This window comes from Canis lupus, chromosome 1, assembly GCF_048164855.1.
Source record: "Canis lupus baileyi chromosome 1, mCanLup2.hap1, whole genome shotgun sequence".
NCBI classification, from domain to species: Eukaryota; Metazoa; Chordata; class Mammalia; order Carnivora; family Canidae; genus Canis; species Canis lupus.
Genome location: NC_132838.1, coordinates 73,424,923 through 73,447,986, shown reverse-complemented (window position 1 = coordinate 73,447,986; position 23,064 = coordinate 73,424,923). Strand labels below are relative to the sequence as shown.

Below are 23,064 nucleotides of genomic sequence, written 5' to 3'. Positions count from 1 at the left end.
AGTCGGACCACTGTCTATACCAAAAGGGCAGTATGCCAAACAATAACAATAATGGGCCCCAAATGGCTAGGACTTAATTAATAACTGTCAGCATTTCTCATTTTTGTCTCTATTTCTAACTTAGACCCAGATGGAAAAAGCCAAATACGTTGTACCCCAAACTAACCACAGAGGATGCTCACTTCTAGTTAGCCCACCTACAGCTTCCCCATGCCAACAGTCCCCAATCAGAGCATGCCTGAAGTGTGAGGAAAGGTCTCATATACACAGTCTTCTGACCCCCCCACTCAGCCACACAAGAATGGGCCTTGGGCCTGGAACACTTCTCAATCTGAGAGATAGAGTCCACACAGCCTGTCCAGGGCTTGTTATCACCATCTGTTTGAGCAAGGCCTCCAGATGCTGATGGTATTACATTTGGGAACTACACAACATAACCAGATCTGAATTACCTTATATCTCAAAGGCATTTGTCCTTTGGAGCCTATTCATATGTGGTTCCTTCCCCATGAAAAGGTCCTACGAGTCTCTTACTCCCAGAGTCATTGTTACACAGCTCCAGACAAGGCCAATCGGAACATGCCTCCCTCTGGGAGCCATGGCTTTTGCATCGTGCAACAATCCCCTTTGAAACATGCTTCATGCATCTCCTTCCTTCTTTTCCTATGCCACCTGGTATTATGATCTGTTAGAAGACAAACACACCGACTTTGGCTGTGCCCAGTTACTAACTGTTCTTAAGAACTAGCCAAATTATTCTTATGACATAGCTTCCTTCCTACTGAATTTTGCTTCATATTTTTAGACTTCTGACTGTTCGTCTAACATGTGGAAATGGATGCCCTCTAAGCTGAAATCTTATTTTACAGAAGCCAGAAAAATATGACTTGGAGATTCAGAAGAGCACTTTCCAATATCAATGGCCTTCTCTCCAGGCTACCAGTGCCTGGGAACACAGTAGACTAGAAAGATAAACAGGAGGAATTTTGCCTTCATGGTTTTAACTTCTGAGTTGAAACTTCCTGATTTAGAAGGTTTAATGAACAAATTATCTTTTCATAAGCATCACAATGGTTTCCAATAGTTAAAACTGGGGTCTGATCTATATGTTGAGGCCTCAAAAGCTTAAAGGGTCTCAGGATTCCTTTTCTTAAAAAAGAATATAAAATTGGGTGTGATGGGAAACCAGATTGCATGCGAAACCAGAAATCATAACAAAAAATACATTTTGGAAAGTTGATAAGTATCACATGCATCATAAAACCCAGGTGAAAATAATATAAAAAATAAACATCAAAAAATTAAAATGAAAGTCCTGACACATCTCAAAAATGCTTCTTCCCTACATATTTGGCTGTGGTCTCTGATCATTTCTTCATATGCCAAAGGTGCTGTAACATCAGATACAAGGTCAAAGACCTTTTCTCTAATATGGTTGATCAATTTTTTCTTATTGCTAGTTTAGAAAACTCTTTTGGCAACACACCTGATATTAATAATGTTTCAGGAATTGTTTTTAAGGTATTGTCAAATTTGGGCAGATTTCTATCAAGTTTCCTCCACATGTGAGCTTTAAAAATCGGAAGAGGCTTTCACAGACTAGCTCCAGGCCCCATACCTTGTGGACTGGGCTTCTGCCCTGCCTCCCATAAACAGGGTGCAGTTCCTGGTCTGTCCCCTCCCTGTCCCCACAGGGGAGGGTAGCAGAGAGAGTCCTCATGCCCTGAGGACACCAGCACTAACTGAGCTGTACACAGACACGAGTGCGCACCAAACAAGTATATTCCACAAAAATCCACATTAGATAAATCCACTTAGATGAGCCCCCAACTCAACTTTTCCTTGGACAGTTCTCAGAAATGGCCATGAGTGCTCCAACTCCAACCACCGCGGGGGAGAGCGGCCTGAGAACGTGCAAGCTACCGGCTGTGTGTACATTCTCAGCACACGCCCATGTGAACACAGCGCCAGGGCAGTGCAAGCCAGACCGGCCTGAAGCTCAGCTTCCTCGGAAAATCCACCTGCAGGCACCTGGGTGGCTCAGTGGTTGAGCATCTGCCTCTGGCTCAGGGCATGATCCTGGGGTCCCGGGATCGAGTCCCACATCGGCTCCCTGCATGGAGCCTGCTTCTCCCTCTGCCTGTGTCTCTGCCTCTCTTTGTGTCTCTCATGAATAAATAAATTATATCTTTAAAAGAAAATGCACCTCCAAGGAAGAGGAGAAGCGGAGTTTGAGTCCTGATGCGTCCTGGCAGGTGAAGGTGCGGCATGCACCTTTAATAGACAACCAAAGAAAAGCCGAGAGTAGAAAGGGACAGCAGATGATGGAAAGAAAGTGATAACCAAACACCAGTGGCCCGAGGCTACTGTATGAAAGGAGGGGAAAGTAGATTGAAGAATATGAGAGTTTTTAAAAAGACAAATGCGCGCGGCCGAGCTTCCCCAGCCAGGCTGCCGCGTTTCCGTGCACGTCTCAGCAGAGCAAATTTGTCATAAATGATTAACTTCTGGAAGAACAAATCATTTGACCTCTGCAGCTGAACAAACACGAAGCGGCAGTGACTAAAAAAGCCAAAGGCAATGCTTCAGCCGCACTGAACACATTTTCATGGAAGTCCTGCCATTTTATGGCACAAGAGCCCGAGGAAACTGAGGTTTTGGCTTCTCTTTAGCTAAAGGGAAAGCCTTCTCGGGGCCTGCGTTGCCGCTGCAGAGGGACTTCGGGTCTCAAAGGTTGGTTTTACCTTAATTTGGGAAGCATGGCCTGCAGTTCTTCATAGGAGAGTTTGAGTCCAATTTCCGGGATTGCAACAAAGAAACTGAATGAAGGTAGCAAAATGCTGCAAGGAACCCAGGGCAAGGAAGGCCACGGTAAGTTCCCAGTGACTCTGTGCCTCTGTTGTAAGCACTTGGCCATCAAAATTTACACAAAACAGCTTTGAGCCCAAAGAGTTCCTTGGGATACAGAATGCAAATGCAGCTCCATTAATTCCATGTTTCCCTGTTGTGTGAAGCTTTCTACCACAAGGAGATTTTTATTTATTTTATTTTTATTTTTTTTTAAGGATTTTATTTATTTATCCATCTCACACACACACACACACACACACACCGGGGGCGGGGGGCAGAGACACAGACAGAGCGAGAAGCAGGTTCCGTGCAGGGAGCCCGACGTGGGACTCGATCCCGGATCTCCAGGATCAGGCCCTGGGCCGAAGGCAGGCGCTAAACCGCTGAGCCACCGGGGCTGCCCCACAAGGAGATTTTTAAATAAGGAGTAAGTTCCTTGTCCCAGGGAATTCTTGTTTTATTCAGATATAGCTTGGCAGGGACTTTCACAAATAGAATGCAAATGAGAATGAAGAAAATTAATTAGAAACAGAGATCAGAATTCCTTTTCATTAACACCTTAAAAACCACCATTCCCCCAAAGAAAACCTGAAGAAATGTTAATATACTAAAATTAAAATTCAAGTCACCCCTTTTCTGGTTATTTGGTTTGGTTTGGTTTGGTTTGGTTTAGTTTAGTTTAGTTTAGTTTCTTTCTTTCTTTTTTTTTTTTTTTCTTTTTTTCTTTTTTTCTTTTCTTTGCCATGATCTTGCTAAACTAAAAGTAATGATCTGGTCAGCCCGGAGACCTTGTCTTACAGGGCATTTTCCTCTATAAAGCTGAAGGTTGGAATTCTGTTCTAAAGCCTTTGCCTGACCCATGGTTATTAAAAAACAGTGTTCTCTCTTCAGGCTCTGGAAGCCAGCACCTACTAAACCATGAGACAACAGCCCTGATGCATTGTTGATTTGTTTGGAGCAGGTACCAAATACCTGGCAATTCCTGTAACATGTCCAAAAGAATTCTTATAGTTTTACTTTAATCATACCCATAGAATACACACACATAATCATCTATGGTTTCATCTTAAGTTTACAAAATTGAAAAGATAGAAATAACATGTGAACAATCATTTGAAACAAAATGTATTTGTATTTATGGTGCTTGCAGCATATCATTTATATGCAATGAATTCTTAAAAATTATATGTCTTTTTAAAGTTTAAAAAAAAAAAGTTTAAAAGCCCAAAACAGAATACTTGGAAAAGAAAGAAAAACAAGAAAAAATAAAATCACCAATATATCTGCCATCTAGACACAAGCAGGCTTACCTATGGGTTTATCTTCTGGTATTTTTGTTGTTTATAATTTTTTTCATATAAATGTCAATATATGAAGTATTCAAGATTTTATATGCTGATTTTCAGTCTTTTCCTAATTATAAAACTAATATCTGCTTATTGTGTATCATCTGAATAATACAGAAAATCATGCCTCTACAATGCAACAACCCAAAGACACTTTAAATATGTTGGTGTAATTCTTTACATTTTCTTCTTTTAAACCTAAACAACTAAATATGTGTACATTTTTGTTTAAAATATTTTTTAAAAAGATTTTATTTATTTATTTGACACAGAGAGAGAGCACAAACAGGGGGAGCAGGCAGAGGGAGGAGAAGCTGGCTCCTTCCTCAGGGGCTCCATGCGGGGCTACACATGGGGCTCCATCCCAGGACCCTGGGATTATGACCTGAGCCAAAGGCAGACCCTTAACTGAATGAGCCACCCAGGTGCCCCTAAAAGATTTTTTAAAAAGGAAGTGTAAGAAGCAAAACACAAAATGGCCCCTTTACCCTCCCCTATCAATGTCTGCCATCCCCACTCCATCTTGGTGGGCATTTATATTAGTCCTAATTATTTTTATTACAAATAATGCTGCAATGAATATCTATGCATGTACATTTGCGTAAACAGGCAAGTATTTCTTTAGACAAATTCCTAGATTTAGAATCCCTAGATCAAAGGAATTAAATTATGATAAACTTGCCTTCAAAAGACTTGCAATTTACATTTCAATCAATTCTGTGAATGCTTGCTCCTCCAATCCTTGCCTATAGATTATAAACTGCAGTTATAATTCATACTTCCCTAACTACTGCCAAGGTTAGGCATCTTTTCCTTTGTTTATTGGCCATTTGTAATTTTTCTTTCATAAATTTCTTGGTCATCTTCATTTTGTTTGTAGGAGTTTTTTGGTTTTTTTTTAAGATTTTTTTTTTAATTTATTTATTCATGAGAGACACAGAGAGAGAGAGAGAGAGAGAGAGGCAGAGACACAGGCAGAGGGAGAAGCAAGATCCATGCAGAGAGCCGGATGTGGGACTCGATCCCTGGACTCCAGGATCACACCCTGGGCCCAAGGCAGGCGCTAAACTGCTGAGCCACCCAGGGATCCCCTGTTTGTAGGTTTTTATATTGATTTTTAGGAACTTTTTATATTTGCTGGTTACTGATCATTTTTTTTCCGTCTGCCAAGTTGTCTTTTTACAGAGACATTTGTCATAAAGACATTTGTTATTTTCTGTGTCCTCAAATCTATAAATCTTTTCCTTTGGGGCTCTGGGTTTTGTATCTTGTTTTGGAAGTCCTTTTCATATCCCCAAGATTATTTTAAAAAATAAAATTATTTTCCTTCTGATACTTTTATGGTTCTGCTCTTGAGACTTAGCTCTTTATTTCTGTGTCTGATATGAAATAAGGGCTTGATTTTGTCTATTTCCAGATAGCCTAGGGTCCCAATGGTTTATCACATTGTCCAATCTGTGTTCTGCATCTAAGGGCACATTTTAAATTACTTGGGCTTGATATTGTATTTTGATGCAGGGTAAGGGTGCTCAGGCAAGGGGTCCCCCCTCATTCCCATTGTTCTTTTAGTTATCTCAACATTCATAACTATTCTGTTTTCTCTTCCAAAATGAATTTTGTAATTATTTTGCCCATAAATTCTCTTGGGATTTGATTGGGAATGTCTGGAATTTATAGAATAATTTGGTACATGATAAAATCCTTATAATAATGAGCCTTGCCATTAAGAACATGCTATATTTCTCTAGCCCATAACTACTATTTTGTATCTTTCAGTAAAGATTTACAATTTTTCTCAGGTCTTACACATGTTTGAGATTTATTTCTAGATTTTTTAATTGGGAATAGATTTGGATTTGACAATTTTCATTTCTGAGAAAGGCATTTTTTTTTTCAAAAATGTTAGCTTGACTTGTGCAAACTATTCCCTTATATATTTTTTGTAATTTCCTGCTTTTCTGCAGTGATGTAAATTTCTCATATCTGATATTATGCTTTTTTAGATTTGCTGTGTTTGCCTTTTTCATGGGTGTTTTTTAAAAATCAAGTGTGATTGGGTTTTTTTGTTGTTGTTTATTTACCATTTCATTAATCTACTTACTTTTTTTCCCTTCCCTCTTTGGATTTCTTGTTGTTCAGTCTTCAGCTTCTTTCTTATTTTGTAATATATCGGTGTAACACTACACACAGTCCTTCAAGCACTGCTTTGACCTCTTCCTCCGTGGTTTATATTTGGAGACTCCGATGTTAATCATGTCTGTTCATCTGCATCTGCTTCCTCCACAAGGTATTCCTCACACCTACCCCCGCCCCTGTCTTCAGCACCCTTACATCCTGCTGTATCTGGAATTCTGCAGTTACAGTTTACTACCATGAAAATCCTGACGTACTAAAGACATTTGGGTTGTTCTGAGTGCCCAGAATCACATTCCTCAAATCACCTTTCTCTTTCCTTTTACTAATTCTCTGTGCTTCCTGTAGGATGGCCTTTTGAGTAATTGAGACCCCTTCCCTCCATCCTGAGAAAAACTGGATCCTCATATTTAATCTAAATGGATCACGCATAAGAAACAAACCCCTCTCCTACTAATATTGACCATCTCTTTTATATATTGTTAATGTGTCATTATGCTATACATATAAGGAGACATACAACCAGTATTTTTTAGAACAGTCAAAAAATAGGTGGATTTTCTAATGTCCTTTTAGAGAGAACTTAACTGAATCCTGATTGAGATTTTTCCCACCCCTTTGAAGTATTCATTTACCCTTTCTTTCTCAATGTAGCATCCATCCTGGGCATATCTATTGAATCTTCTATGGGCCAGAAATCTGATGACCCATCCTAAGGTCTGCTTGAGGAAGGACTCCCTTTGCTTCAGGAAAGTAGAAGCTGGACCTCCACTGCACCCCAAGGGAGTCTTACCAGATTTTCTATCCTTTGGATCACTATTTGTTCCCCACCAGCACCCTGATGATGCCCTGAAGAGGGAGGACTCTTCCCCTTACCAGAGTTTTTCAGTGTGTAAGAAGTAATAGTAATGATCAATAATTTTTCAAGGAGTAAAATCATGATTATCATCTAAAATAAACATGTTAAAAATTTTATTTAGCTCATTAACTAAAAAGGAAGCCAGTACGATATTACAACCAGCTCAAGGAGAAAACAAAGAATAGATGCAAATATAAGTCCCAAAAAGTGCTGAAATGAATTGGCTCAGTAGATGCAAAATTTGTTTTTTTCATGAGGATGGGAGAGGATCAATCACCTCTCCACCAGACAAGGTTTATTTGCATACCTATAAATGTAAATTATTTTTATTGCTATCAGTTATTTATAATTTACAGTTATAAAATCACTCAAAGACAAGGAAACTGTAGAGATAATCTGGAAAAGTGTGCTATAGACATCCAGTCATCTGCTTTGCGCATTTCAAAGGCATTCACCACTTTTCTGATGTGCTTCCCTTAACATATTCAGTTTCAATTTTACTCTGTAAGCTGGCGGGGGTCCTCTTCCCTGTCTGGTAGTTTGTGATTACCTGGCATTCCCAAATTAGACATATTCTGGCCTCCTGACCGCCCAGAGATCATGGAGCCCTCTGTTGTATCAAGCTTCCATGGATACCAGCCGATGAGCTACACAGAGCTCTCCCTCAGATTAGATTTGGGCTGGATGAGTCTTCTTCTGCCTTTTAACCACACACAAAAGTCACTGGGTATCTGGGGATCCTTCAGATACCAAGAAATGAGGACTGAATCATCATTTGTAATGATTACATTTGGGCCATTAATTTTTTTATTCCCAATTTGTCTGACAAATTGGCTGTTGTTTCCTTCAGGAGCCCGAGAAATAGTTGTAGATTTTTAAATCTTTTCAACTAAAATAATTCCAGCACTAACCAACTCTCAAAATCTTCTCTTTGGTGCACATGGATTCAAGCTAAATTTATAAGCCAAAAAGGATCCCCCAGTCCTGTTGCTATCAAGGAGGCTTCAGAGATTGAGTGAGAAGCTACAAGGAGGCAAGTGGTCTTTCTTCATAGTTGGCTGTAGACAATGATTGGAGATCCTTGACCATTTAGTGTCACTTACAACATGATTGCTCTTCCAAGGAATAATAATTTAAGGGATTGTATTAATTCCAGTCTTGATCAAGGTCCTTGTAAGGTCAAATAATTCTACTTTATAGGTGAAGAAATTAAGGCTCAGAGGAAATAAAAAACTTGCTCAAAGTCCCATAACTATTAAGTAACTGTGCTCTGATGTACAGAGGCTATAATTCAACATATTGAATGCCTTCCATCACACTATGCTGCACCTCTATATTCCAGGTATTTGTTCCAATATTCTACAAATATTCACTCAGTGCCGACCATGGGTGAGGCACTGTATAAGAAACGCCATTTATCTGGTTACCCAAGAAAGGAACTTCTACATTAGCCTGACTCTGCCATCTGCTCCCCCATGTACATTCAGTTGTGTTCTCAGCTCTATGAATGTTATTTTGATGTATTTCCCCACTGCATCCCTTTCACGCTATACCCCTGCACATTAGCTTATTCATTCATATTCATCTCTGTTTGCTGGAATAACACAATGTTCTTGTCTGGCCTCCCTAATTCTAGCTTCTTCCCATCTCTGTTTCCTACCCATGTACCCTTCTTATTTTCAATGAGTAATACTGTTGATCTATGCATGTCCCTCCCTTGCTTAACAAATCTGAATGACTCCCCAGTTACTATAGGGTAATGTGCAAACTCCTTTGAGTAGCCCATAAAGGAGTTAAAAATGTATCAGCTCATCTTTCTGGTCACTCTTCATCTCAGCCACTAATGAATCTATGACATAGCCACAGTACATTAGTGCCTATTTCCATAGCATCTCTTCTCTTCAGGCTTCCATGCTTTTCTTTCCCTTGTACTGTTCTCTGGAATTACAATGTCCTTCCCTGATTCCAGGTCAGATACCTCCTCTTCTGTGAGACCTTCACTGATACCATTACCATTCTCCATCCACTGAGGAAAATAATCCTCTTAGTCAGGGTGCACATTTCTCTATTAAAGCATACATACACTCAGGTTCTACAATGAGTGTGCCTGTTTGCCCATGAGTGTCTCCTCATGGGCAAGGGTCATTCCACACACCTTAGAATTTGCAGCATACAGCACAGAGCCTAGCATCAGGAGGCCCTCAATAAATGTGTTGTTGACAATCTAAATTAATAAGAGAACACATGTTGAACTTGAGAGTCCAATTTTCAGACTCTTCGCTGCATCCCAATCAGTTTAAGAAAGAAACAATAAAAACAAACAAGCAGAAAAACAAGAAAGGACAACTCAAAGGCTGATATTCAGGGAAAGCTGTGTATACCCCTGGATGTCCACCTAAACCCTAGTGGTTAAGGAATGAATTGCCACAGTGGGAACCAGTGCTGTGCCAGAGCCTGTGCCCTTCCTAGCTGCGTTCAGTGATGCCACGTGGGCAGCTTGGCATCAGCCATGATGGGAGTAGTTTACACCACTGAAATTGGCACATGGTGTGAATGGAGGTTGTGGGGAGGTGGGTCTTGTGTTATTCTTCCCATTTTGAATTGTACAAGTCAGTGGTCTTTAGCGTATTCGCTGCTTTTTATCCAATTTCAGAACATTTTCATCAGTCTCCAAAAAACCTTTAGCAATCACTTCCCATTTCCGCCTACCCTAACCCTGGCAATATTTTTTCATCTGTGTGTGTGTATGTGTGTGTGTGTTTTGTTAAAGAACTGCTTGTTAAACATTTACAATACACCACTGTTGGGAAACCATCTGTTTCTATAATAACAGTTACTTTTCTCTTCTCATTCAATGCTTTGATACTTCAAGTACCTTGAGGCCTCCTAAACCCCAAGGTTTATATAACAAAGATTTATATACCTTTAAAAAGAAGTTATTTTAGCTCTTGCTTAATTCAATTTATCCATCATAGAATGAAATGAAAAATAGTCATGCATAGAGAAAAGATCAGGAGCTAATAAATCTTTTAAAAGGCTAGATCACTTTCTGCCGGATTAGTATATGGGATTTACTTTTGCATGAGACAATGGGCTCTTGTCTATTTTTAGATTAGATAATGCATTTCCTAGGACCCACAGGAGGCCTTGGCTTCTCTTATTACTGAGCACACATGCAGAGACCAGAGGTTTTATGAAAGGGGGAAAAGAAAAAGACAAGGGGAAAGGATTCGTGGTTTGCTCTTTTGATCACTAATGCAACTCCATCAGGAAAGAGGAAATATAATGCCCAGGAATTTCCTCAAAGAAGTTCACCACAGATGCACAAAAATGCACACTATCAACAGATGTATATGCATTGCACACATCCACGTGAATGTGCTTGTGCCATAAGATCATTTGTTAATGTCCTAAGAACCTGCTAACCCCAGAACAGTGTCCCATATGTGGGCTCCCAGACATCAGATGTACATTACTTATCTAATTAATGCCTACTGATTGAACTTGTTTCTAAATCTTTTATATTTGCAAGAAGGGAATGCTGGGCCACCCTCTAGGAAAGAGACTGTAAGCTTTGAACTCAAATTGTGGCCCACGGACCAGCAGCATTACCATTATCCAGGAGGTTATTAGAAAGGCAGAACCTCAGACCCTACCCTGACTTACTGAGATGTATTTCTATTTTCCCAACATCCCTGGCTGATTCATGTGTGCATTAATGTTGAAAAGCACTAGATGAAACCAGTGGTGGACCCTTGGATCAGTGTCTATTCTCACCTCACTGTCTTGAGTTTGGATGAAGGAAGGACTTGGTGAGACTTCCTTGGAATTCATCCAAATGCTCACCAACCAGAGCTTAGATGTCTTGGGAATTCCATCTTATCCTAAGCTTTAGTTTTGGAGCAGAAACAAGAGGCTTATTTTCTGCCCAGATTGGAACCCTACTGACTGCAGAGAGGTCAATGGCCCATCTTCAGAGATCATGTCAAGTTTTACTTAAAATCGAGTTTTAGTAAGACCAAACTAATATGCTCAGTACAGAAAATCTAGAGAACTAAGGAAAAGCAAATTAATACCACTTGACTTTCCATCACTGAGTATTAAACACTTAATACTTGGGCACTTTTTTTTAACATGCAATTGTTAACATCCTGTTTCCAGTAGAATTCTTTATTTTACACAGCTAGGAGGGTGAAGTACATAGAGTATGTATCCTGGGTTTCTTTTTTTTTTTTTCGTATGCTATGATTATTCTCTTATTCCTAAAAATTCTTCAAGAACATGATTTTAATGACCTTATATTCTTATGTGACTAAATCATATTTTATTGAAATATTCTCATATTCCTGAGTACCTTAAACATTTTTAACCATTATAAATGACACTGTGATTAAGATTCTTATGTATAGGGACGCCTGCGTGGCTCAGCGGTTTGGTGCCTGCCTTCAGCCCAGGGTGTGATCCTGGAGACCTGGGATCGAGTACCACGTTGGACTCCCTGCATGGATCCTGCTTATCTCTCTCTGCCTCTTTCTCTGCCTGTGTCTCTGACTCTCTCTCTCTTTCTCTCTGTATCTCTCATGAATAAGTAAATAAAATCTTTAAAAAAAAAAAAAAGATTCTATGTATAAATCTTTTTCTACTTTATTTTTTAGTAGGCTTCACGCCCAACATGGGGCTTGAAAATCATGACCCTGAGATCAAGAGTCATGTGCTCCCCTCTTTTTCTGAGTTTCTGATTTTTCTTCTGTATAGATTTTCAGAAGTGCACTTGTTGGGTCAAATGGTGTGAACTTTACAGGATATTGATACATAATATGGAAGTTTATTATGTATCATAACGTGGGGCTTCCCACCCCCCCACCCCACCCCTGCCCTGAGCCCCTGAGGTGGACCACACCCTCACCAGCCTTTTGAACTCCCAGCTTCCTGGGTGACAATCATTATTGCTTTTTTCTCATTTGAATTTCTTTGATAAGCAGTGTGGTTTCATTTGTGAATCCCCTATACTCTTTGATCTTGGTCTTTTTTTATTGTTGGGGTGCTACTACAATAATACGTATGTGGTGTATGTTCACATCATTGATTCTTTTATCAATCTTATCTTATGTTCCATTTTCCCAATTGCCATTTATCTGTGGTTAAAGTCATATAAATGTTTTACATTTTATTTTATTTTATTTTATTATTTATTTATTTATTCATGAGAGAGACATAGGCAGAGGGAGAAGCAGGCTCCATGTGGGAGCCCAATGTGGGACTCAACCCTGGAACTCCGGGATCACGCCCCGAGCCAAAGGCAGACATTCAACCACTGAGCCACCCAGGTGCCCCAATTCAATTTTAAATTGAATATTGTTAAAATTATGATTTTTTTCTGTGGGACTTCTTACATAGTGCTTATGGTTAGAAAGATCCTCCCCACTAAGGAGTGCATGGTTAATCTACATATTTTTCCACAACAAGGTGAAATAGCAGGGCTGATTGTGACTATTCTAACCTCATTCCTGATAAAGCCTGATGTTGGCTTTTACCTGGATCACTTCCTGAATACTTCATTCCTTCCCCATTTTTTTGTGATATTTCATTAATTGTGTGTTATCTTCTAAAACATACTCAAGAGCCTGTTTGATAGCTGACCTATCTCACTGATCTGTCAATTCTTGCTTAACTCCCATTAGCTTTTGCTTCATCACCTACAAAATTAAGAAAATAATGGTTCCTAGCTCATTGAGTTGGTGGAATGGTTAAATGAGATTAAAGGAGCCAGCATAATGTCCAGCACAAAATCAACACTAAATAAATGTGAGCTTAACACATAGAACCCCCTTTCTCCGCACCCCATCATCTTTGCAGTTGATCTTGCCTGACTTACTTCACTGAGAAGATGAAATTCTGTCTGCCATTTCCTTTATGCTCATCCTTGACTCTAACAATCGCATTTGCTCCTTCTTCCTGTCTCAAGAAAGGAAGGTCCAACCTCCCTGCCATGGCTGTCCCTAGTTCCGGGATCACCTTCCAATACAGAAGCTATAATGCTTGGCTGAACTGGCTTTGGAAGCCACACGCTATTATTTCTGCTCTATTCTATTGGCCCCACATATCAGCCCTGACTCGACATGGACGGGGACAGCAGAAGCACTTGAACACCACACGTTAATGATCAGAGAGGCCACCTTAGACACTACCTCAGTCCACTCTTATGCCCTTATGCCTCTTTCCACATGCCCTTAGGAAGGCTGTCCTCAGGCAGCCCCGGTGGCCCAGCGGTTTAGCGCCGCCTTCAGCCCAGGGCATGATCCTGGAGGCCCGGGATCGAGTCCCACGTCGGGCTCCCTGCATGGAGCCTGCTTCTCCCTCTGCCTGTGTCTCCGCCTCTTTCTCTCTCTCTGTGTGTCTCTCATGAATAAATAAATAAAATCTTTAATTAAAAAAAAAAAAAGGAAGGAAGGATGTCCTCACTGGCCACAATTTCTCAGCCTCTACTCTCTGAGGCAGAGTTCCTGTTTGCAAGCAACTGAACTTGACTCCAAGTATTTAGAAGATGAATTTATTTAAAGGATATTTTGGGGGAAGACAGGAGACCCAGGGTGGCTGAAGTTACATTTCTAGGAGCAGTGCCACCGAACGGGCCCAATGGGTTAACAGTCCTTGCTGCGGCTGCTGTTGCCACTGCCCTACTAAGCACTATGGGGGACAACCACCATCACTGCCATCCCAACAATGACATTTTTTTTTTTTTTTTAGTCAGGACCACAACCTCACAATCACTGCTCTTCAAAAAGGCCAAAACCTCTGCTGCCACCCACCACAAAGAAAAATAAAGAATTCTTCAAATAGATCTCTTTCATAAGTTGTTCACTTCTGAACAGATGTTTAACATGGGTGTGTCTGGGTTACATTCTCACACCCCAGCTTTGAGAAATACTGAGAATTTCTGAGTTCTGCTCTGGTAAAGCAAGCTGCAAAAGGCCAAAAATACTCAAACATTACAAGGGTTTCAAAAGGTATAGGACATCCAGAAAGAATGACAAATTGTTCACAGTGTCTACTTCTTTTAACTTTTGCAGTTTGGCTTCAGTCTCACTATTCCCCTACAGCTGTTCCTCAGTGACATGCTATGAATCTTCTTGTGTCAGTCTTGCACTAGTTGAGGAAATTAAAGTAGCCCTTGGTCAGAATCTTAGGACAGGTTCCCCAGAAGTAGACATAGAGACAACTCATTTCCAAGTGATTTATTAAGGAAGTTTCTCCAAGGAGCGACTAAGAGGGGAAGCAGAAGAGGAAGAGCAAGAAGCTAAGTATGGGCATAATTTCAGGCAAAATCCCAGGGAGTAAATTCAGTCTGATCCTGCAAGGGACTCTGGAGGGAAAGTTGTGTCTCAGAGCCCTGACCTGAGGCCAGGAAGCTTTCACAATCTACCCCAGAGAGGCAGGAAGGGACACAAAATACAGAACTACTAGCTCTTTCGATTACACAAGTAAGGTGGCCATAGTAGCCTGAGAGCAGGCCTCTGAAAAAATAGAGGCAGACCTGGACCAATGGAGACCAAAGCACACAGGTTCCTTCAGAAGAAGGATGCACAGACATGGTCAAAGAAACTCAATGTTTTCTGGACAGAAGACAAAATAGCCTAGTAGAATCAGGGATTTAGTATTCAGTTTCAAATATGCCTTCCCATGGGTACCACTCCACCTGGGTCCACAGCCTTTGCCAACGGGCTCCTGTCATCAAGCAGCCACCATTAAGCCATACTTCTCAGTAATCCCCTGGATCTACCTCAGCCTTCATCCAAATTCACTGTCAGCTTACACCAAATATCCCTTGCCTTTCTTGCCTTCATCGCATCCCTGTCCTCTACCTGAGGATGCTCTCCCCTCAGTTCATCTACTGTAGACTTCCCTGAGATCCAGCCCAAATGCTGCCTGCATCAGGAAGTCTCTCTTGGTCACCCCAGCACTCAAGGAAAGCTCTCCCCTGAATGAGGACAAGACTATTTTTAGCTCTTTTAAGATCCTGATCACATACTGCAGACATGTTCATGCCTTGTCTTCCTTGTTGAGTTTTAGGCTCCTGAGGACAAAGACTACCTCTTATAAAACTGTTTACTACGTAGCATCTTATTAATAATATTGACTTAGATGTTTTAAAAAGAATCCTGTTTCTGAGTGCATGGAGACATCAAGGATATTACAGTCTACTTTTAAAATAGAGCACTACCTAAAGCAGGACCTCTAGTGTATTACCTTAAATATATTTCTCTGTTGAGAGCAGAGAAATAACACACTTTTGTGTAATTATTCCCAGTCTGAAAAGTAAGTACTGAAATAAAAGGTTTGGCTCTGGGTCCTCAAACAAATTAAAAAAAAAAAAAAAAAACATTCTGGAGAATGTTCCTGACCCTTTGTGATGATTTTCATCAAGTGAACTTACACCCAGCTCCTCCTACGAAGGTGGGGCTGATGCCTTTGAAGCTGTTGGGAACCAGGTGCTCTCTCGTGCCCTAATCTACTTAAAACCTCTCCGTAATGTTCCACTGGTTTCTGACTTCAATCCAGCACTCATAAGGCCCTACATGACTGACACTGTCTACCCCACCAACCTCATCTCATCACATTTTCCCTTTGCTCACAAAGCTCTCTCCACTACAATCTGCTCTTGCTGCTGTCTACCACACTTTTCTTTGCTTCAGAGCTATTGTTCCTTCCATTCCCTTTGCCAAACTACCCTGGTAGGTGACAGACTAATTGATTCCTCTTCATCTTTTAGGTCTTAGCTGTTTTTTTTTTTTTTTTTTTTTAAAGATTTTATTTATTTATTCATGATAGTCACAGAGAGAGAGAGAGAGAGAGAGAGAGAGGCAGAGCGAGAAGCAGGCTCCATGCACCGGGAGCCCGACGTGGGATTCGATCCCGGGTCTCCAGGATCACGCCCTGGGCCAAAGGCAGGCGCCAAACCGCTGCGCCACCCAGGGATCCCGGTCTTAGCTGTTTTATCTGTGACCCTTTCACCCCTTTGCCTGGGTGGTATCAATCATACCACTCTGTTTTTGTTTTTTAAGATTTTATTTATTTATTCCTGAGAGACACACAAAGAGAGGCAGAGACACAGGCAGAGGGGGAAGCAGGCTCCATGCAGGGAACCCAATGCAGGACTCCAGGATCACGCCCTGAGCCGAAGGCAAACGCTCAACCACTGAGCCACCCAGGTGCCCCTGGCCCTGAACACTTTCAGCATTACCTACATCAGCTTAACCACTGAGCCACCCAGGCGCTCCCATATCACTCTGTTTTTATCCTTCAAGGCCTTCATGACAATCTGAAATTGGTAGCAGTTCACATGTTTCCTGTCCCCAACTAAAATTGTGTGTTGCCCAAAGGAGATTACCTTATAAATGTGTGCGGAGCCGACAACAATTATACACTGTGTGAGCACTCTGTTAGCAGTTGTTCAAACAGCAAATGGAAGAGTGTACTTTGAGAAGGAAAGTCTTCTTGTGCAAGACAGCAAAATGCAAAATTATAAAGCAATAGATAAATTTGACTTCATAAAATTTTGGAAGCATCTGATGAAATGTAAGGATACCAAGTAAAATATGGGAAAAAAATTCTTGGAATGAAAATAGATGGTGAAGTGTTTTGGGCACAGCAGCCAATAGGCAGGTGAGATAAAGGAAAATAATGAATGAGAAAAAATAGAGGAAGTGAAACTCTAACATGCAAGATGGATCATCTATGTAGTTGTGGGTTTCTCCAAGAGTGAAATGGAAAGGTGAACTTTGAATGGGTGAGCCATTAAATGCCTTTGGGATGTGGAGGGCATCCAGTCCTCTCCACAAATTCACATGGCATGACATTTTTTATCATCACTTGACAAAAGTGTCATCACTTGACACTTGATAAAAGGTACCTTGACTCACTATCTAACCTCACTCAAGCCTGTAAGTGGTTGGAGCTGGGATTTGACCCTAAGTTTTTGTGGCTTCAAGGCTTATTATGTTCTCCCTATGCCAGTATGCACCTTCCATTTTTCACTGGTGAGACTAAGCACAAGGAAGTTAAGACATGATCCATGGTATTCTTGGGCAGTGGATTCTAAGCCCAAAAGAGAAAGTAAAAAGTAGGACTAAAATGCCTTGGGGAAGAAATACCAGACTCTAGAAACTCTTAGTCTCATTAATCTTAACACATTAATCTCTGCACACGACAATCCCATTCAGAAATGTGACTTGACCGCCCAGGGGAATAAGTGGGATTCTGGCATCAAAAGTATATAAATAAGCCATAAAATCTTAGAACTATTAGATATCCTCTAGAAAGTATTTTCTTAGAAAGTATTTTGTCCAACTCATTTTCTGCTTAAAAGTGACACTCAGAAAACTCAGTGCCTTGCCTAATACCACAAAGCTAGATGAGAACACCAGTCTAACCAGGGCATTACTAGCCCTGTGCCTCACATAGACTTGTGACTTTTTCCTCCCACTCCAAGAGGATTTTGAGACAGAATCCTTGAGACTGTATGTCTTTTCTTAGATCATAGTCACCTATAAGTTAATTCCACTTTGCCTGGGCATCTTCTCTGTGGTGCATTTGGCATCATTGGCCCTTTTTGCTCAAATTTGCTGATGCCGGCCTTCTCTCAGATCCAGGAAAGCTTCCTTCACCAAAACCATGACTATAACCTGCTCTGAACTTGTGGTCAAATCTTGCCAGAGGCAAAAGTCCTCTTCCTGATGGGTCTTTTTCTCACGACTGGACTCTTGAGAAACTGGAAGTTCAAGTACGTGTTGCCAAGCAAGAAGCCTGAATCACTGAGCACTAAAATGTGAGCCAATAGAGAACCAGCCCCTCACCAACTGCTGTTTGGAAGGCTGAAAATGCACTGAGCTGTCTCAGCTTCTTCAGTGAAGTCAGGTACAGCAACTGGGCATTTTCCTGTACCTTCCAGCCAGATGATTCTCTGGTGGTTGGGAGAAAGGAGCTGGGATGGATTGGGCCAGAGAAGAAACAGAGATGAATTACAAACTACTTCCTTTTCCACACTCACTCACTTGAGGAACAGTTGATCAAGGCATATCAACATTAGTAAACATTGTGTTCAGCTTCCTTTGGCTCAAAGACATCAGCTTTTTAAAATGAGGGCTATTAAGGCAAGTGGCTGTGTAGGGCCTCATAAATTATGAATTTACTAGTCATGGATGAATACAGATAACCCTGCAATCAGGAGACAGCTGGTAATTAGCAGCAACTCTTCTTCTGATTTAATTAACCACCTGAAGAAATTGGGTTTTGATTTGGATTTGCATTTGAACACAGAATTCCTTTAAATCAAGGAAAAAGAGGAGCACCTGGTAGTGCAGTCAGTTAAGTGTCCAAGTCTTGGTTTCAGCTCAGGTCATGATCTCAGGGTCATGGGATTGAGCTTCAGATTCACTCTAACGTAAATAAATCTTTTAAAAAATATTTTAAATAAAATAAGGAAAAATAATAATTCCAGAGTGTAGAATATCTCTTCCAGATTTACAGTAGGAGAGCTCTGTCTACTATGGGTAAAAAAAAAAATCAATGAATAAAAAGAAAATTAGCCACCATGTGTTATTGTTGTGAATAATTGCCATTGATCAGCTCAGGAGGGAGGAGGATGGGGAGAAGCATTCTGCATTTCTGAAATCTGATCTTCCCCATGGCTGAAGACAGCCTGTTTCTTTAGGAGATTTGATGATGGGGGAACCGAGGTTTGGGCGGTTGCCCAGTAATTGCTAGCGAGTAGGTGGCAGGCTCAACATTGAAACACCGAGCTCCTCATTTTCCAATCTACAATGCTGTTTGCTGCCTATAGCACATGACCCCCGCAGATGTTTGGGAGCAGGGAAGGAAATTCTTGAACACTTCTGTATTTGATCCTGCAGTCTTCCTGACAGGTTAGCGAGGAACAGAATGTGTTCCCCAACCCCCCCCACCCCCGCCACGCCAACAGAGACAGAGACAGGTGTTTTAATAAAATCTAAGAAATGTGGTCAGCATTTCAGAAGAATGGTGTTGCCTAGCAGCAGTGACCTTTAAAGAAAGGTCAAATAGATGTTTCCTAAAGGTTTTTCAGGATACTTGCAGCCAAGTTTCCTGATGATTCATCTAAACATAGTACTGAAATTTTACCATCTGCATGAATAAAGGGAGTCTTTTCAGACTCCACAAATAAATATTAATAATGGCCATCACTTATTTGATGTATTGTTTCACAAAGCACGGTACAGGTTCAGAGACCACAGGTGGTATACAAAGTAATCTGATGTCAGAGATCCCTGGGTGGCTCAGTGGTTTAGTGCCTGCCTTTGGTCCAGGGCGTGATCCTGGAATCCCGGGATCCGGTCCCACATCGGGCTCCCTGCATGGAGCCTGCTTCTATCTCTGCCTGTGTCTCTGCCTCTCTCTCTTTCTCTCTCTCTCTCTGTCTCTCAAGAATGAATAAATAAAATCTTTAAAAAAAAACACAAAGTAATCTGATGTCCTATCAGATGAATATTTGTTATTACAAAGGTTGCATATTTGTTTAATTTTGTATTTGAAAACAACTAGTTCACCAACTCAAAGCTTTAATAAATAGAGTTGCTTAGAGTAAAGATAAGTTTTTAGAATAATTTAAATAAAGCCAATTAAAGTATTTGACTAAATAAGAATACATATAGTCAGTGCTCAAATATAGCTAACGTTTTGCAGGTAATACTTTGGCATTTATCATATTCCAGACACTTGTCTGGAGGATGGTACTTTCTTCTCCTTCTCCTGTTTCTTCAGAAGCTCAAGTAAATCATATCTGTGGGTAAGTGGAACTGAACGCATTTGGGTTTGGTTTTGTTTCCCTGAACACTATTACCCTTTGAACTCAATCCTCTTGGGATTTAGATTTTGCAGGATTATGGGCAGATGTCTGAAATTCTCCTGTTTTAAACAGTCAGTTCTAGAATTCTCTCAGTGTTGCAGCAGTCGCTCATACCAGCTCTCATGATTTATGCACATTCCCAGCTTTGTGTTCAGGGACAGTATTTTGGTCGCTTGAAACTGGCCACAGTAAGAGTATTAACACCACAGATATTGGTAAATGCTATAAATTAGGATGTGCTTTTTGTTAAACACGGGTGTTAAATATTTATCAAATAAAACTGTATTCAACCTCATTTTAAAGAGTTGGCAATGATGTAGACAAAGGGGAGCCCTCTTGCACTGTTGGTGAGCAAACTGGTAGAGCCACTCTGGAAATCAGTATGGAGGTTCCTCAAAAAGTTAAAAATAGAGCTGCCCTCGAATGCCTGGGTGGCTCAGCGGTTGAGTGTCTGCCTTTGGCTCAGGGCGTGATCCTAGAATCCTGGATTGAGTTCCACATCAGGCTTCCTGCATGGAGCCTGCTTCTCCCTCTACCTGTGTCTTCACCTCACTCTCTGTGTATGTCTCATGAATAAATAAATAAAATCTTTTTTAAAAAGAGAGAGCTACCCTATGACCCAGCAACTGCATTAGTAAGTATTTACCCAAGAATACAAAGATACCAATTCAAAGGGATAAATGCATCCCTGTGTTCATAGCAGCATTATCTACAATAGCCAAATTATGGAAACAGAGCAAGTATCTTATCAACCAATGAATGAATAAAGATGTGGTGTATATAGACCATGGAATATTACTCAAGGATAACAAAGAATCAAACCTTACTGTTTGCAATGGCTTGGATGGAACTAGAGAGTTTACTATGATAAACAAAATCAGTCAGTCAGAGAAAGACAAATACCATATGATTTCACTTATAAGTGGAATTTAAGAAACAAACAAGCAACAGCAAGAAAAAGAGAGAAAGGCAAACCAAGTAACAGACTCTTAACTCTAGAGAACAAACTTCTGGGGACACCTGGGTGGCTCAGCAGTTGAGCACCTGCCTTCGGCTCTGGGCGTGGTCCAGGAGTTCCGGGATCGAGTCCTGCATTGGGCTCCCTGCATGAATCCTGCTTCTCCCTCTAACTGTGTCTCTGCTTCTCTCTGTGTGTCTCTCAGGAATAAATAAATAAAATCTTCAAAAAAAAAAAAAAAAGAGAGAGAGAGAGAACAAACTTCCAGTTACCAGAGGAGAGGTGGGTTGAGGGATGGGTGAAACAGGTGAAGGGGGTTAAGGAGTACAGCTGTTGTGATGAGCACTGGGTGTTGTATGGAAGTGTTAAATCATTGTATTGTACACCTGAAACTAACATTATACTGTATGTTAACTAACTGGAATTTAAATAGAAACAAAAAAAAATTATGTCTCCCTGCAACATATCTCCAGGTCCCTAGACAACCAGAGACGTCCACCTAAACAAGCTGCTGCACTCTGCAGCAGAGAATGAGACCTTCATGAGGGGCAGGAATTTTAGGCAGTTTCTTTTTTTTAAGATTTTATTTATTGATTTGAGAAGGAGAGAGAGAAGGAGAACATGAATGAGGGGAGGGAGGTACCATTGACTAATGGATTGCACCTTGACTATACGAGGGGCCATCAAGACAGCATTGACTCCAAGCTGAGAACATCCCAATTCATCCTGGGCTCCTCGATTATAGGAAGTCAGCAGCTGCAGGCCTTCCACATTTTACGATTCCAGGGAATATACTTTACATTGTCCCCTGTGTCAACAGTGACTCCTGGAAGTGTACATTGCACACAAATGATCAAATGCTCCACCAGTGAAGAAAGGAAGGCCTGCAGAGAAGTCTTGTGCAAGTCGCTTAGCTAGCTGCTAGTAGAACCAGGATTATATTCCAATCTCTGGATCACAACCTTTCTGAATACACCAAACTGCCTCCCATACTTTACTAATAATAACAACAGAAAAATAATGATGCTATCTTACTACACTGAACGTTTCCTATGAGCCAAGCTCTGCATATTTAATGAGTCATGTACATTTTATCATTCATAAACATGATGAGTGGAGTAAGCCATGGGCCTAGGTCTCTAACATATTGGCCAAGTCATAAGTGAGAATTTGGCAGAGTTCCACAAAGTTTAAGAAGGGATGTGGCAGGCCTCAATGCTTCTCCTTGTCAAAGCATAATCCAGGGGTCTCTCTGACTTAACCACTTTGCCCCTGAGGAGGTAGGGTGACTTAGCATACTGGGCATGTGTAGTTCTGCCCATTGGTTCTCCTCTGCTTCTCCATGCTATAAATCTTCCGGAGGGGAGGGGGGATTCTCATGTACACAGAGTTCAGAATGTACGTGAACATATAGATATGCCTGATTCCAGGCTGTTTGCTGTCAAGCCTTGCTATCATTTAATTATTTGTTAAACTGATTGCATAAAAATAAGCCCATATCTCATCAAACAATTCCAATAGGTGTTCTTTCCTCTCTGCTCTAATATCACATTGTCATCTCGTTCCAGATACAACAATGAAACATTCAGAAAGAAAATTGAGAGGTCCCTGGGTGGCCCAGGTGATTAAGTATCTGCCTTCAGCTCAGGTCATGATCTCCAGGTCCTGGATCAAGCTCCTCACTGTACTTCCCTTCCTTAGCAGGGAGTCTGCTTCTGTTTCTCTCTCCCTCTGCCTCTCCCTACCACCTATCTCCCTACCTCTCCTTACCTGTCTCTCTCTCAAATAAATAAATAAAATCTTTTAAAAAAGAAAAGAAAAGAAACTGGTTTAACATTTGGAGACAAGATTCCAATCCTTTAAGCTTCTATCCCTGTGTCTACCTTCTCTGCCAGAGCTTTTTTCAGTTAAGATTGCATTGGGCTGCATGCATCAAACACTTGACTGTGGGGTCTTAAGCAAACAAAGAGTTTATTTTTCCCACTAAACAAGAAGTCTGGAGGTAGGAAGTTTAGAGCAGGTGTAGTGGATTGGGAAA

The 23,064-nt window shown here is 40.9% G+C and overlaps 1 long non-coding RNA gene across 1 annotated transcript; it reads left to right on the top strand.

The window, feature by feature from the left end:
• Positions 1-2,542: 2,542 nt before the first annotated feature.
• LOC140619582 (uncharacterized) lies at positions 2,543-22,818 on the top strand. The gene is made up of 3 exons (XR_012019473.1): positions 2,543-2,871; positions 19,906-20,008; positions 22,595-22,818. It is a non-coding gene; the product is annotated as an uncharacterized lncRNA (long non-coding RNA).
• The last annotated feature ends 246 nt before the right edge of the window (positions 22,819-23,064 follow it).